Genomic DNA, 14,720 nt, shown 5'->3' with positions numbered 1-14,720 from the left:
AGCGTGTGTGTGTGTGTGTGTGGTGTGTGTGTGTGTGTGTGTGTGTGTGTGTGTACAGACCTATAGAGACAGGAGCAGGTAAAGTTCACAGTCAGAGAGGCGGGGGAGGGGAGCTGGGGGTAGGAGAGTTATAATAATCCTGAGTATACACTCAGATTATTATTCGGGTTCAGTTCATCCCTTTCAGAGAGGGGCAAGTTATGGTCTAGAGAGAAGTGAGATTCCTCTCACAAAGGTCTGTGATGTCACAGTCTTAAGCTTAATCTTCCCATCCCAGCACCCCTAAACCATCCAGCTCCTCAACTTGAGGCCAGCCCTGTTCCCAAATGTACCAAGACTACTTCCAATAACCTGGGCAGTGGGAGAGGAATCATTTTTATCAAAGTGGCCTTGGAATAGGGCAGGGGCAAGAGCTCAGAGGCTTAGTGTTGGCGGGAGGTTGGCCAATTGTCTGCAGTGCGTCTCAGAACTGTTCTCTAGAACTCTAGAGAAACTGGGCTGTTCTGAGAGGTAGTGAACTGGCGGACTAAGAATGAAATTTAGCTACTGCTGTAGGATAATGTGTCCCCCAATCTTTGGTTCTTGGGGCAGGGAAGGAAGACTCAGGTACTACCTGAGGAATCCCTGTAGACTATCTACCCATACCAGGTATCCTGAGTAGATGAAGATACTGTGTGTGTGTGTGTGTGTGTGTGTGTGTGTGTGTGTGTAAAGTGAAAGAGAGTGAGCTGGACTCCCCTTTCTGGGAATGTTTGTGGGTAGGGATAGTCACGGGGAAGGTAAGACGCGAGACATCCCCTGAATGGGTTCTCTCATCTCTGCCACAGGCTGGGTTTTAAGGGCCGGGGTTGGTAGGGTTGGTGCTGGGCTCAGCATTTAGCCTTGATGACAATGACTTTCTGCTCCTGTATGTTGAGTGTGAATGACCAGATAGCAGAACCTGCCCTAAAAGGCCAAAGGTTTGTTGTACAAGATGCAGCTATACTGCATACGCTTGGCTCAAGTTGATTCTTTAAGACCAGGGGTGTGCAGATACTTAGGGGATGTAGGAGGTTTCAGCAGGAGAATGGTTTGAATTCCAGTACTGGAGCCTGGTGTCCCAAAGCCTTCCCTGGTAGCTTAGGTGATGGTTTCTATTTATATTTTATATGTATGGGTGTTTTGCCTGCACCACGTGTCTGCCTGGTGCCTTGAGAGGCCAGAAGAGGGTTTCAGATCTCCTGGAACTAGAGTTACAGACGGTTGTGAGACCCCGTGTAGGTGCTTGGAATCTCTGGATTCTCTGGAAGAGCAGTCAGCACTCTTAAGCCCCGAGCCACCTCTTCAGCCTGAGATGGGTTCTAATGGGGAAAGTTCAGCACCCATAGAGGCAGAACTAGGAAGCTGTTCCACACACACCTGGGTTTGATGGCTGGGTGATAGGGAGAAGTGTGTGCTGTCTACTTGATGGCCAGGCTTCAGGAACATACACGATCATGTCTCCCCACTCCCGGGACTGTGAACCCGAGGTAGGAGGGGCCACTCCCCCCCAACTCTACTCCTCCGTGTTTGATTTTCTGCCACCTCCACAGGCTAGACCAGCATTCCAGCCTGTCCTGCTCTTCGGCGAACCTTGGCAGGCAGCAGGTCTGGCTGAAGCCCCTATTTTGAAGTTTCTAGAACCAACTCTTCCATCTTTCTCTGAGTCACAGCTGGTCGCCCTGGAAGTAGTAGATCCCGGGTGAGGTGTTGGAAGGTGGGTGAGGAGGTTGCAGAGAGATGCAGGAAAAAACCTAGGCTGAGATCTGTTTGTCCTACAAGAGGAATGACAGGATGCCCTCCTTACTGGAGGACAGGCCCTTCCCACCACAGAAGTCATGGAAGCAATAGAGATTCTTGTTTAAAATGTACCTATCCATTTCTTTATTGCTATTGTGTGTCTGCATGACGTGTGTGTACACACAAGCCACGATACATGTGTTCTTTCTTCCATTTTATGAGATCAGGAATGGAATTCTGGCCGACAGGCTTAGTGGAAAGTGCCCTTACCACTGAGCCATCTTGTCAGTCCCGCTATTGCTGTTTATTGTTCGTGCTGCATGGGTAGGGAGGAACAGAGGCACAGCTCATCGGCTAAAGCGGTCTGTGGGTAGTCAGATCCAGGTTAGACCTCTGGGAGTCCAAGGTCCAGCCTGGAGAGGAACCTCCCCCAAGACCAACGCACCCCTTTCAAGTGCCCAGGGCTTTCCCCTCTCTTTTCTTCTACTTACCCAAGGATATAGCTGGAGGCCTCTGCTGGCTGCACAGACTTGCCTACCTGGAGCCAGGGGAGGAGGCTAATGACAGGTGTCCACGGGGTTCCTGCGTTGGGGGATTGCTGATGTTCTTCCTTAGGGGGTTCGTGACACTCAAGTGAGGGCGTTCTGTGATGTTCGACGGGGTAGATTTGGTGGTGTTGGAGGGTTTCTTGTGGCTTTTGGATTTCTTCGAACTAGGGGACACGTCATTGCAGAAATCATGAGGCCGGGAAATAAGTAGAGGGGCCAGATTACTCCCCTCCTCCCATTCCTCCATCAGCCTCACCCGCTGCGGAAGAGCTTCTCCATGTACTTGTTGATCTGGCCAAAGCTTGCAAACCAACTGGCCGCCCTGGGCTCAGGAATCGGCTGCAGGTGGACCTCATCCTCCAGGGCGCCATTGGGTGGCACCAGGAGCGCCGCTAGGCAACCCAGAGCCAGTGCACACGCGCAGGGCAGAGCCACGGTCTGGTGGGGACCAGACAAGACGGCATGGTCAGATGACCCCGAGAAGGGAGGTGGGCTGGGAGTGAGACCTACCTGTGCCCGCACCGAGTCTACTGAGAAAGCCTGGTGTGTGGCAGAGCTAAGACCAGGAGATGTAGCGGCCTCAGTATACATCCGTGCTCGGGCACCTCAAGGAACATTCTGGTTCCCAGGGAGATTAGGGCATGCACTGGGATATCATCAAAGCACGGAGGTAAAAAATGGACAGGAGCCACGCGCTGAGCAACGGATGCACGATTTAGAGTTTCCCATCAGATTCCTCACAGATTTTTCTCTTACAAATTCCTTGTGCACCCCACTTCAGCCTTTCCCACCTCCCTGTTCGGTCCTCAAAAACTCTAGACACGCCGCTATCTACCTGGAAGCCTGGTTTTCCACATGTCAGCGGGGCCAGCTCAGGTCAGCAGGGCCAGCTCAGCTTCAAGCCTCAGTTCAACACACTCTAAATGGGTCTAACCTTGACACCCATATTTAAAGCTGCCACCCATCCTTCTCTTCCTCTGCGCCTGCCATGTCCACTTCTTGCTGTATTCTAGAATACATTTTTGTAGTTACTGAGTCTCTTCCCAGCCCTCCCTCCTGATGCCGTGTCACAGGTGGGCTCTTTGCGGATTTTCTGCTTGCTGTGGTACTGCCTCCCACTCAGATTCATACCTAGCTCTTAGAAACACTTTAAATGAATAACATAGTTGCACACTGGAGAGCCAGTCCAGGGATTCCTCCGTCCCCATTCACACACAGAACCCCCTCCATATCATAGACTATGGTACCCCAGATAGGACATTTCCTTTGAACCCCTGAATCCCTGAAATCTCTCTTAGCCTCTTCCCCTCATCTGTACCACCTCAAGCAGGGGCAAGAAACTCTCTACAGCAGCAGTTCTGGCCAATAGAATGGCTTCAATTTTTCATGCCCTCAGTGGGCATGTGGAGAGGCCCTTGGTGTCAGCTTCCATCCCCAAGTTCCCGAAGAGCACAGGTGACAGGGATTCGTCCCTCACTTAGCCTCTAGACATTACCATCGTACTGGGCAGGTGAAGAGCAGCAAAGCAAAAGGTCTCTGGCCAGGATGTCAGAGGCCTTTTATATTTCTGTGGATCCATGACCCCGGCCCTCTAAGGCGCCACCCCATGGTGGCTTTCTCCTGTGTCATGGTCCAGGAATTGGGAACAGAGAGAGTGTGGGGGTGGAAGCACATGGTCAACAGACTGTCTCGACTAGGGCACAGTGTCTACCATTGGCCCAGAGAGGTAGGAGGCCGAGGTGGGAGGCTCCTGCGGTCAGGTAATTTTTTTGTTCCAAGATCACACACAGATACGGGGGAAGGGTTGTCTCTGGGATTGTGAGAGGGCAGGGCTATTTCTGGGGTCAGCAGAGGCCAGTGTTGGAGAGATACCATCCTCATCCCTCTGAGCTAAGGTGACTCTTCCTGCAGGGTTGCTGTGGAGGCCTAGTATGTCTGCTCTGGTACCTAGGACTAGAGGAGCTGTGGGATTATCACCTCTTGCTCTGCCTGTCCCAGCCGTGTGGAGCCTCTAGGAGTGACCCGATAAACTTTATGAAGAGAGGAATCTTTGCTTCTTAAGTGGTACACTCACACGTTGGGGATCAGGCTGTGAACCTCGGTGTGAGCTGGCCGTCTTCCTCTGTCTGTTCCATGCTGCTTCTTGTCTAGACCAAATTGTGAAACATGGCATGTCCCCCCCCCCCCCCCGTGACCACCTGACTCCCAGGGAGAGACTGTATGAATTCTGTCTTGGCTGTGTGAACTTGGTCACGGGACTTCACTTCCCAGTGAGCCCCCGTAATCTCATGTAAAATGGAGCTCATGATCCTTCCAGCCTGACAGTGATGCCAAGATTGGTCTGATCACGTAGCGCAGCACTGTAGCTCTGGGCACAGAGTGAGCAATGGACACCACGAGCCTCTCTGTGAGTGTACACCTCTCTTCTTGTCAACGCTGATCTTCACCCTCTCCTCAGTAAGTCCTGTTCTCAGAGGAGGAGTGAGAACTCAGGCTCAGCATCATCAAGGTGAGAGCCACAGCTCAGGAGCTCCATGAGGCCAGAACCGCATTCCAAGGTGGCAAAAATCTAGAAAAATAAAGGAGATTTTCAGGATAAAATTTCATAGTATAGGCCAGAGGAGCTGTTTAGGGGGCCAGCATACCCTACATGCTAGCAAGTTATGATTTGTTTTGTTTTTTCAAGTCAGGGTTTCTCTGTGTAGCCCTGGCTATCCTGGAACTCACACATAGACCAGGCCAGCCTTGAACTCACAGAGATCTGCTTGCCTCGGTCTCCTGAGTGCTGGATTAAAGGTGTGTGCACCACCGCCATCCCACATGAGTGTGTGTGTGTGTGTTGAAATAGGGTCATGAGGCTGGCCGCAAACCCACTATGTAGCCAATGATAAATTTGAGCAGATCTTCCTGTCTCTGCTTCCTAAGTGCTAGGATTAAGAGACATGTCATCACGCTCCATTTGAAATGAGCTATTAGCCGGGCAGTGGTGGCGCACGCCTTTAATCCCAGCTCTTGGGAGGCAGAGGCGGGCGGATTTCTGAGTTCCAGGCCGGCCTGGTCTGCAGAGTGAGTTCCAGGACAGCCAGGGCTACACAGAGAAACCCTGTCTCGAAAAAGCAAAACAAAACAAAACAAAAAAACAAAAGAAAGAAAGAAAGAAAGAAAGAAAGAAAGAAAGAAAGAGATGAGTTATTATATATCTCAATTAGATGCAAGCCTAGTACTCAACCCTGAACCCCACCCTCATGACCACAAAACTTCTATGATGTGTCCCCTGTGGGAATCTAGGAAATATGTCCAAATCTCAGACTCTTTAGCTGTCCTTTTCTCTTTGACTCATTTCAGGAATTATCCCCACACCATCAGTGGGGATGATGGTGCAGGGACTCAGTTGCTCTCATTTCTGGCTAGAGGAAAGCTTCAGGCATGGAGTAGAGCTAGCCAGAGGCAAGGTGTACTTCAGGTGGCAGAGCTGGAGGGACAGGGAGTCCCGGTGGTGCCTGGTAAGCCCCTGATGCCCAACACGAAGAGGCAGAAACTGGAGTTTACTCTGCTGGGTTTTGGTCTTGCTTTGGTCCAATCTTTCTGTGTTACACCCCATTTCTTCTGTTTGGAATAGGAGCTCTTACTTCATGTCATGTATATTAAAAGTATGTAACTCAGCCAGGTGGTAGTGGTGCACACCTTTAATCCTAGCACTTGGGAGGCAAAAGCAGGGCAGATCTATATGAGTCTGAGGCTAGCCTGGTCTACAGAGTGAGTTCCAGGACAGCCAGGATGGCTATAGAAAAACCCTGTCTCGAAAACAAACAGACAAAAGTAGGTTATTTATTTATTTATTTATTTATTTATTTATTTATTTTACAGATGCTCTCAACTAGGAGTTCGGCTTGATTCTCAGAAGAAACCTGGGACTTTGGAACAGTAGTAGAATGGCTAAGCACCGTGAGAACCTTTGAAGTTGGTCTGAGTGAGCTCTGGATTAGGATGTGGACATACATAACCCTTTGAGACCAGGAGAGGAAGGTTGTGATTTAAAAGTGATGCCCTCGGATGTCAAGCGGGTGGACTTGTCATGTTTAATCTTCATGGCAAACTGGGCTGGTTCTAGAATCAAGGGGCTTATGCCTGGTATCATTGTCAATTACAATAGCTGTATGACTATGTCGTCATTTACCAATAACTGTTCATTAGTGTTGTACTTGGCGCCAGGACCGGCACCCCAGGCTGTTGTGAAATCTTTAGTGTTATCTAGGTGGTACTTATTAACTCTTTATGGGGAAGGATGCTAGTTCAGAGAAATTATGAGCTCTTCCCAAGGGTATAGGGCCACGAGGCTGAAGTCAGGGCAGCTTCTTATCAGAAGCAATCCAGTCTCTTGGAAATGCTCTGCCCCTACTAGTTAAGCGCCTGTCTGTCTGTCTGTCCCTCCATCACCCTTCCTGTCCCTCACTCAGCAGCTGTCCTTCTCCAGCAGGCTTGTGGTTTGCATGGCTTTTAACCCCCGCTCTTTCCTACACTTCTTCTCTCCTGACTGTTTCTCAGGGACTTTCCCCATTTAGCTCTGGGAGGTGAGATAGGGGCTTTGGTGTCAGGAAAGACCTGGGTTCCAAGCTTGGCATGGCCTCTTGCAGTCCACGGACAAGTTACTTTTGCTTTTGTGAGTGTGATGTCCTCAGCTATGGGAGAGTGCTGGAGCTGGGTGAGGGCTTAGTGGGAAGAGAAGCTCGGAGGGTGCCTCTGAGGGGTTTTGGCTCGAAACTGAGGTGTCTCCCTTACAAAGGACAAAGGTTTGCCCCAGAGACAATCAAGAAACTTTTCTTTTTTGCTTAAGGTGGTTTGCACTGGCTAGACTGTCTGGACAGTGAGCCCCAGGGATCCTTCTGTCTCTTCCCCCAGGACCTCAGAGCGGAGATTACAGACACGTGCCACCGGATCTGTTTTTTACATCCATACCTGGGATGGAACTCAGGTCCTCTTGTGTGCACAAAAAGGACTTTACTGACAGAGCCATGCTTTCAGTTCAAATTCTTCCATGAAAAAGTTTTGATTTTTAAAGTGTGTGTGTGTGTGTGTGTGTGTGTGTGTGTGTAGATATGTGCACATGAATATAGTTGCCTGAAGGGACCAAAAGATGGCTTCCCCTAGAGCTGGAGTTAAAGACAAATGTGAACCACTGAACTTGACTGCTGGGAACTGAACTTGGGTCCTCTGTCAGAACATCAGTGTTCTTAACCACTGAGCAGTCTCTTCAGCCCGTCCCCCACACACATCCTTTTGAGACACGCTCTCCCTACATACTCCTGGCTATCCTGCAACTCACTATGTAGACTAGACTGGCCTTGGAGTGACAAAGATCTGCCTGCCTCTGCCTTTTTAGTTCTGGGATTACAGTGTGCACCCGCATGCCTGATTTTTTCCCACTTTTACTTTATTATTAGTTTGCTTTGATTTAAGACAAGATCTCACTAGATAGCCCAGTAGCCTGGGCTGGCCTTGAGCTTGCTTCAATCCTTCTGTGTCCCTCAGCCTTCTGAGTGTTGGCATGACAGGAATCTGCTGTTTGGTCCAGCTGCTATGTTCTTCCCATTCCCTTAGTCAAGTCTGAACCCGGGGCTTTATGCACACCGAGCTGTATCCTTACCCCAAGCATGTGTTTATATTTCCTATGGTTTTCACTTCCAGGCAGACCTATTCTCTGAAGGTCTTACTGCCCCTCAGTGCTGTCACCCTGAGGCCTTTAATCCACATTCTTTGGGAGACACTCATCTAAACCCCCGTTCCCAGGAACTCTGTAAAATAGTCGTGTGGCCCTGTCCTCAGAGATTCCACCACCCGTGTTTACTAAGCACTGGCTTTGATGGAAGGCTCCACTCTTAGCACAGAAGCCACAGCTCAGTGACACTGCCACTGTCCTCAAAGAACTCCACACTCTACTGGGAATAGGTATTTAAGGAACAGAGTAATTAATGTTTCAAGAAACGTTTGCTAAGAGGCTACCTCTTGTCTGTGGAAAAGGGTTTTTTAATTTGATTTTTTTTTTAAATGACTAGACTAGAAATTTTGGCTCCCCAGCCTCCCTTGTTACAGATGAGTCACGGACCAGTTCTCCTGTGATGGAAGATGTTGGTGGTTTTGCAAACCTGAAGGTCCTGGCCTTTGGATATCCCTTCCAGCTACTGCCAAGCATTGCTAACCAGCCAGGTGTGGTGGGTGTACAACAGCATGTCTGCAATCCCAGCACTGGAGAGCCTGAGGCAGGAGGCTTGTGAGTTCAGGGCCAGCCTGGAAAAGTTAGTGAGACAGTATCTCTGAGAAGAAAAGGAAGGAAAGAACTGCTAAACTGGGCTGGGCCGTGGTGGTGCACGCCTTTAATCCCAGCACTTGGGAGGCAGAGGCAGGTGGATTTCTGAGTTCGAGGCCAGCCTGGTCTACAGCGTGAGTTCCAGGACAGCCAGGGCTATACAGAGAAACCCTGTCTCGAAAAAAAAAACCAAAAACCAAAAAACAACTGCTAAGCTGTTTCCAATCCTGTGTTTGATGCCGATTAAAGAAGGATTAGGGTGAGTTAGTAAAAGGACCTCCACGGAGCCTAGGAAAGTATAGGAGTAGTTTCAGCTGTGCTGAGGCCTCTGAACTTCAGCAAGAAAGAGAACAAACTGTTTCCAGTTTATTTCTTTAAGCTAGGGCACTGAAGGGAGGCGAGGAGAGAAGTGGGTGGCACAGACAGAGCCAAGCAAGGTTCCTCTCAAAGGCCTGTGGGTGGTCAGACGAGGACATGCTCTTCAGGCGGCTCACTTCAGAAGTCCTTGGGTGGACCCCAAGGACCTAGGCTCAGTCAGGGCACATCTGCTGGCCTGAGAAAGGGACGAATTACCCATTAGTCCCCCTGGCACCTAGCCAGAGCCGTCCAAACTTCTTGAAGGGACCTGTATTTAAGGATCATTTTCTGTGTGCCTGTGCACAGACGGGGAAACTGAGGCTCAGCAAGGTCCCACAATGGGCTTAGCATGCACGCACACGTTTATGGACTAAGATTTCAACAGAACCGTTGTTACAACTTCCAACCCCGATAAGGAAGAGTGGAACCAGGGGACAGAGAGCATAGTGGGTGCTGGTCCAGGGATGGGGTGAAACGAGGGGACAAGTAGGGTGCTTCGAAGGGGAGTCTGGGTCTTCTGGGTGAGCAGTCTCACCCTGGGAGAACAGGGCAGGGTGGTATGTGGTGACCTTGGATGGCGGATCAACCTTTAGGCCAGAACATCTTGGTATGGCTTTGAACATGAGACAAAGCTACCTGTCAGGTTGTTTGTTGTATTGAGCCTCAGATAGGGGATGAGACATAATATTTCTCATGTAGGGGTGCATCCAGGACTGTGCAAGGCAGTTCTCTGCACTATGGAGAAACACATTGGAATTTTTATAGTTTCAAAATAATGCTTTAAGTTCTGTGTATATGTGAATTACTTCTAAACACACAGAAGTCAGTTCAGTAGTTCAGCTACAATAATTCATAAGAAAATCACCCCTTTCCTATTTATTTATTTTTAAAGATTTAAAAAATTTTATGTATATGAATGTTTTGCCTAATGTAATTCTGTACGCCATACATACTGAAAGAGGACAGCGGATCCCATAGAACTACAGTTATAGACAGGTACTGGGAATTGAACTCAGGACCTCTGGAAGAGCAGCCAGTACTCTTAACCACTGAGCCATCTCTCCAGCCCTTTCTCTTTCTCTCTCTCTCTCTCTTTCTCTCTCTTTTCTTTTTTTTTTTTTTTTTTGAGGCAGGGTTTCTCTGTATAGCCCTGGCTGTCCTGGAACTCACTCTGTAGACCAGGCTAGCCTCGAACTCAGAAATCCGCCTGCCTCTGCATCCCAAGTGCTGGAATTAAAGGTGTGTGCCACCACCGCCTGGCTTTTTCTTTCTTTTTACACTGATGTCTCCAAACTTCTTTTTCCAGAGTGGTATAGCAAGTAGAAAAGTTTTCAGAACAAGCTTTGGGGAGTTGCCGGTGTGTGTGTGTGTGTATGTGTGTGCTCGCGTGTGCGCACACGTGCGTGTTCATGAGTGTGGTTAAATAGATTGGGCTCCTGCTGGCCATCACTGGGGTGATGGCTTATGGCTTAGGGTCTTGGTTTTGTTGCTGTTGTTTTTTTCTTTTTGTCTTGATTCTCAACACTGCAGTCTGAACATCCACCACAGGAAAAAAAAAGTGTTGAAGGAAAGCCCTGCCTGCACCCTTGTGGCCTCTGAGAAAGACAGGTGTAATACAGACCAACATCAGGAGCAAGCATTCCTCCCAGGGGCACTGCAACCCCTAGGCGTACAGGGAGAAGAAGCTCAGCAGCCTCCGGAGACCTAAGCTCGGTGGGGAAGGCTCTGTGCTCAGCATCGAGCAATGTGCCTTGGGGCATATCTTGTTAAGACATTTAACCACACCACTAGAATAGCATTTCTTCATCCCTGTGATACATCTCTCCCCAACCTTCACCCCAGGATGTTAGGTGCTTGGCTATTTCAGTGTCACAGAATCTGGTACTTCATCTTGAACAAACAAGAGCATAGTAGTTTTTATTGATAAATGTTTCCGTCCACTAATTTCACAGGACTATTGTAGGAAACTATCACTCAAATGTAAGGTGTGTGTGCTTATGTGGGGGGTCAGACTGTAAGAATAGTGAGTCAGACTACACTAGGGAGATTAGAACTCGAATCCCACCGTGTCCTTGGGATCCTGGATAGGATAAGTTTGCTGTGAATTGCTATGAGGGATAATATTTGCTTGTTTGAGAAGTAATTAATAGTTTTGGGAGGAATCAATATTTCTCTCCCCCTCCCAACTAAGTGCAAACAGATTCCCTAAGCAGAGGTGACTAGGTAAGATCTGACAGAGTCTTCACAATGGGAAGGAGACCTCTTGCCCTGAGTTTAACTAGGAGGATCTAGTTGGGAAGCCTTTTTTTTTTTTCTTCAGACAGAAGCCTGTAGTTCTAACCACCACCATCTGGGGTCGCTAAAACTTTCTCTTCTCTCAGGAATAAGCGGGGTCCGCTACTTAACAGCTTTTAGCATTTTGACCCATCGCTGGCTTTTCCCTACACCTATTCCCAACTACGACCCTTTGCAAACAAAGTCAGCTGGGAACACATCTAGAGATGAATTCTCAAGTTAATTTACTTTCGAGATTTCCAAGCAAGTTTCCAGAATGCAATACATTTCTGATCTTAGGAGCCCAGTTATCAAGAAAGATATAAATGCCCCGCTCCCCATAGAGCGCATATTCCATAGGGCAGCGGAGGGGTTGGGGGAGCACCCAAGTCAGGGAAGGCCCCGGCTTGCACAGACTGAATGAAGGCAGTTTTCCACACCGCAGCCACCAATAGTCTGAGGCTGTGCAGTATCTTTTACTAGCAGGTCTGGGAGGAGCCAAAGGCTGAGCAAGGCGGGCTAGCGGGTTTAACCCTTTGCTTTCTTTGTCTTGCTGACAGAGATAGAACCAAGGGCCTCCTGCACGTTCTAAACACCAAAGGAACCAGATGCCACCGCCACTACTTACTTGTTGAAATGGAATTTATAAGGGAGAGAATTTCTTTCTGCCCTTATGCCATGGTCAGAGGCAAGGATCAACTTCCTGCGTCCAGGCTAAAATTAGGATCTTGGTCCCTTTCATGAAAAACCACAGTTCCGCTCTCTTAACATTTCTGTTTTTCTTCATATTTTCTTGGAAGCAGGTACTTGCCGTCTGAATGTATAACGCCACCCCCAGGCTGAACCCCTACGAGAGTTAGGGTCCTGATGTCCCATTGCTTTTCCAAACTGTGTTAGGAAAAGACAGACGAAGCGTGCATGGGACTGGAACGCAGGACGAAGCGGTCCCGTTAAGGGGGTGATCCCGTCAGGCTCAGTTTTTTCCCCCTTTCTTTTATTTAAACATCATCGCCCTTTTAAAGAATTCCCAGGCGCCAAGTAACACACGTTGGTCCTTCTCAGAGTTGGGGGGCCGTGGGCTTTGCGGTGCCAGCTAACCACCACCTCCCCGCCCACCTGCCTGCTGTTGGGAGATTACTTTACAGTGGACAGTAGGTTGTCGCGTCCCTTCCGTGTCCCAGCCCTTGCCTTTCTGTCTCCGCCCCTTCGCTCCTAGGAGGCCTTGCCGCTTTAAGAGCGCGGCTTGCGATTGACAAGCAATAACCGCGGAGCGCCGGGTTGCGCGGAATCGCCCCAAGCTAGGGGCTCCCCAAAACGCAGGTAGGTATTCCCAGGCCCCTGGGCCAGCACCCACCTCAGAACCTTTGCCTTCTTTTCGACCTAGCACCGCACTTGGGGATCCTATCCTCCAGGTCCAAACTCCCGGGCCCCTTCCCCAAGTCGCCCCCTCCCTCTCCAGCTGCAGCACTCGGCTCTCTGTGTATGATGCCGGTGGGGAGAACCGAACCCCTCATCCCAGGGATGCTGGTTCCTATGCCAGTGATGAGGGCTCCAGAGGGACACCGGACACAGAGATGCTGAGCTGAGCGGAGCACAGGTATTTGCGCGGCCTCTCCAGGGTCTGTGTTGGGGGGGGGGGGGACTTCGGATCCCGGCATTACGTAAGAGTCGTGCTGCTGGCGCTTCCGGCCCTGGGGGAGCTAGACTGAGATTGTACTGGGTCCCTTGGCACCCTGCACCCCAAGAGGCCAACACCTCAGTCTTTCCTGAGAGAAGGTCTTGGAGAGAGGCGTTCTGCTAACCTAGAGGACAGGAGGTTGCAGGGTCTCGGAGCCAGGGTTTAAGGCATGGGGGTTCCAGAAGGAATCAGCGCCAGAAGCAAGGAGCCAGGGTCAGAAAGTTAGGTCAACTAAGGGGGTAGTGGGGAATGAAGACGGGGGGGGGGGGGGTAATCATTCAGTGACCTCATCCCTTAGTCTCGGCGGGCGCGCAAGCAAAGAGCCTTCTTTGATGGCTCGCAACACGCCCCCTCCTTCCTAGGTCCTAGCGCCCAGCGGGTTAGGGCTGAATTGGAGGGGCGGGGGCAGTCTGATTGTGAGTGCGGGCACGTCCGCCGGCTCCCTAGACCCCATCCTCCAGCCCTCAGTAATGTACAGTCCTTCCCATAACCTGTCCGGCTCCAAAGTGCCTTTGTCAGGCGTTCCTCTTTCGCACCTCTCTGAGTCTGCACCGATGGAGGGGGGTGGGTGGGAGGTTGGAGGAAACCTCTCCCTTTGAAGCTGGCGGGCTTCACCTACACACCCGGGAGATGGGGGTTGGATAGCTTGGTGGCGGATGTGCGTGTGGAGGTGTGAGTGGGAGGGCCTTAGGTTTAGGCTTTTGGACACGGTGATGCTGGTTCCGTGATGACTGGGCCCGGGGACCTTGGCACGGAACCAGGCTAGCTTGCCTGGCACTGCCGTTCTCCTGTGGGCACAGGCGGCCCCGCCCTCTCAGAGGCTTGGATGGGGGTGGGGCAGAGCGAGCCGACGCCGTGGGAACCAACTCCTCAGGGAGCAAACCCAGGCTCACTGGGCAGGACTCCTGGGCCTAGGGTTTCATACAGGATCCTCCCTGGCTCTTCCCTGGTTTTTCCTGATCCAGGAAAAGAGGAACCCACAGCAAACACCTCTAGTAGGGAGCATGGCCCAAGGCCCGAGAAGCTGCCCCCTGCTCTCTAGGAATAAGGACAGGAGAGTTGGCAGAGGGGACGCTGGCTGGCACAGTGGAACCTGGACATTTCTCTTAACCATTGATGCTCTCTCTGCAAGTTCGATTCTTCTGGAAAATGTCCAGGAGGAAAGAGAACCGTTCACATCACCTTTGTCATTTGGTTTCCAGAGCTGTCATTATCTTAGGCCAGAGAGAGAGAGAGAGAGAGAGAGAGAGAGAGAGAGAGAGAGAGAGAGAGAGAGAGAGAGAGAGAGAGAATTTTTATTAAAACCAGTAGTTGCTTCGAGAATTATTTTGGATTGGAGAGGGGAAAGGCTGGGAGGATGGAGCAGCCCCGTGGCTCCCCTTCTTCCAAGGGGGGGGAATGCAAAAGGCATTTAGTCTTAAAGTGGGCACTGCCAGCTGCTTTACCGTACTCCCCCACCCTTGCTGAGAGCCACTGCCTCCTGTTGTCATGGCAACTGGGGAATTAGGGGTTTATCCAGTAGCACATGCCCAGGAAGGCAAGGGGAGAAAGTGGTGGGTCACCCTGTTCTCCTTTCCAGGGAGGATGAAGGAGCCAATCTCAGTTTGGAAGACCCTGAGATGGGCATCAGGGCTGCAAACTCGATCCCTGTTTCTGGCTACTGCTCTCCACTCTCCCTGTCCTAACTCTAGGATAGAGGGAGAGGGTGAGGGAGAGGGAAAGGGTGAGGGAAAGGGTGAGGGAGAAGAAGAGGGAGGGGGAGGGGGAGGGGGAGAGGGAGGGAGGGAGAGAGAGAGAGAGA

At 50.5% G+C, this 14,720-nt stretch overlaps 1 protein-coding gene across 2 annotated transcripts in view; it reads left to right on the top strand.

The window, feature by feature from the left end:
- Positions 1–12,465: 12,465 nt before the first annotated feature.
- The window catches only part of Mpp2 (membrane palmitoylated protein 2), a 31,867-nt gene continuing 29,612 nt past the window's right edge, over positions 12,466–14,720 (top strand). Inside the window, exon 1 of one of the 2 annotated variants that reach the window (XM_028780545.1) lies at positions 12,466–12,561. The gene's annotated coding sequence lies outside the window, so the exon portion shown is untranslated. Of the gene's footprint in view, positions 12,562–12,712; positions 12,839–14,720 lie in introns of those variants that run through there. The other variant, XM_028780544.1, reaches the window with a different exon arrangement.

This window comes from Grammomys surdaster, unplaced genomic scaffold (genome assembly GCF_004785775.1).
Source record: "Grammomys surdaster isolate TR1022 unplaced genomic scaffold, NIH_TR_1.0 371, whole genome shotgun sequence".
Classification (NCBI taxonomy): domain Eukaryota; kingdom Metazoa; phylum Chordata; class Mammalia; order Rodentia; family Muridae; genus Grammomys; species Grammomys surdaster.
The sequence above is the reverse complement of the archived record's forward strand: the minus strand, read 5'-3'. Positions and strand labels throughout refer to the sequence as shown.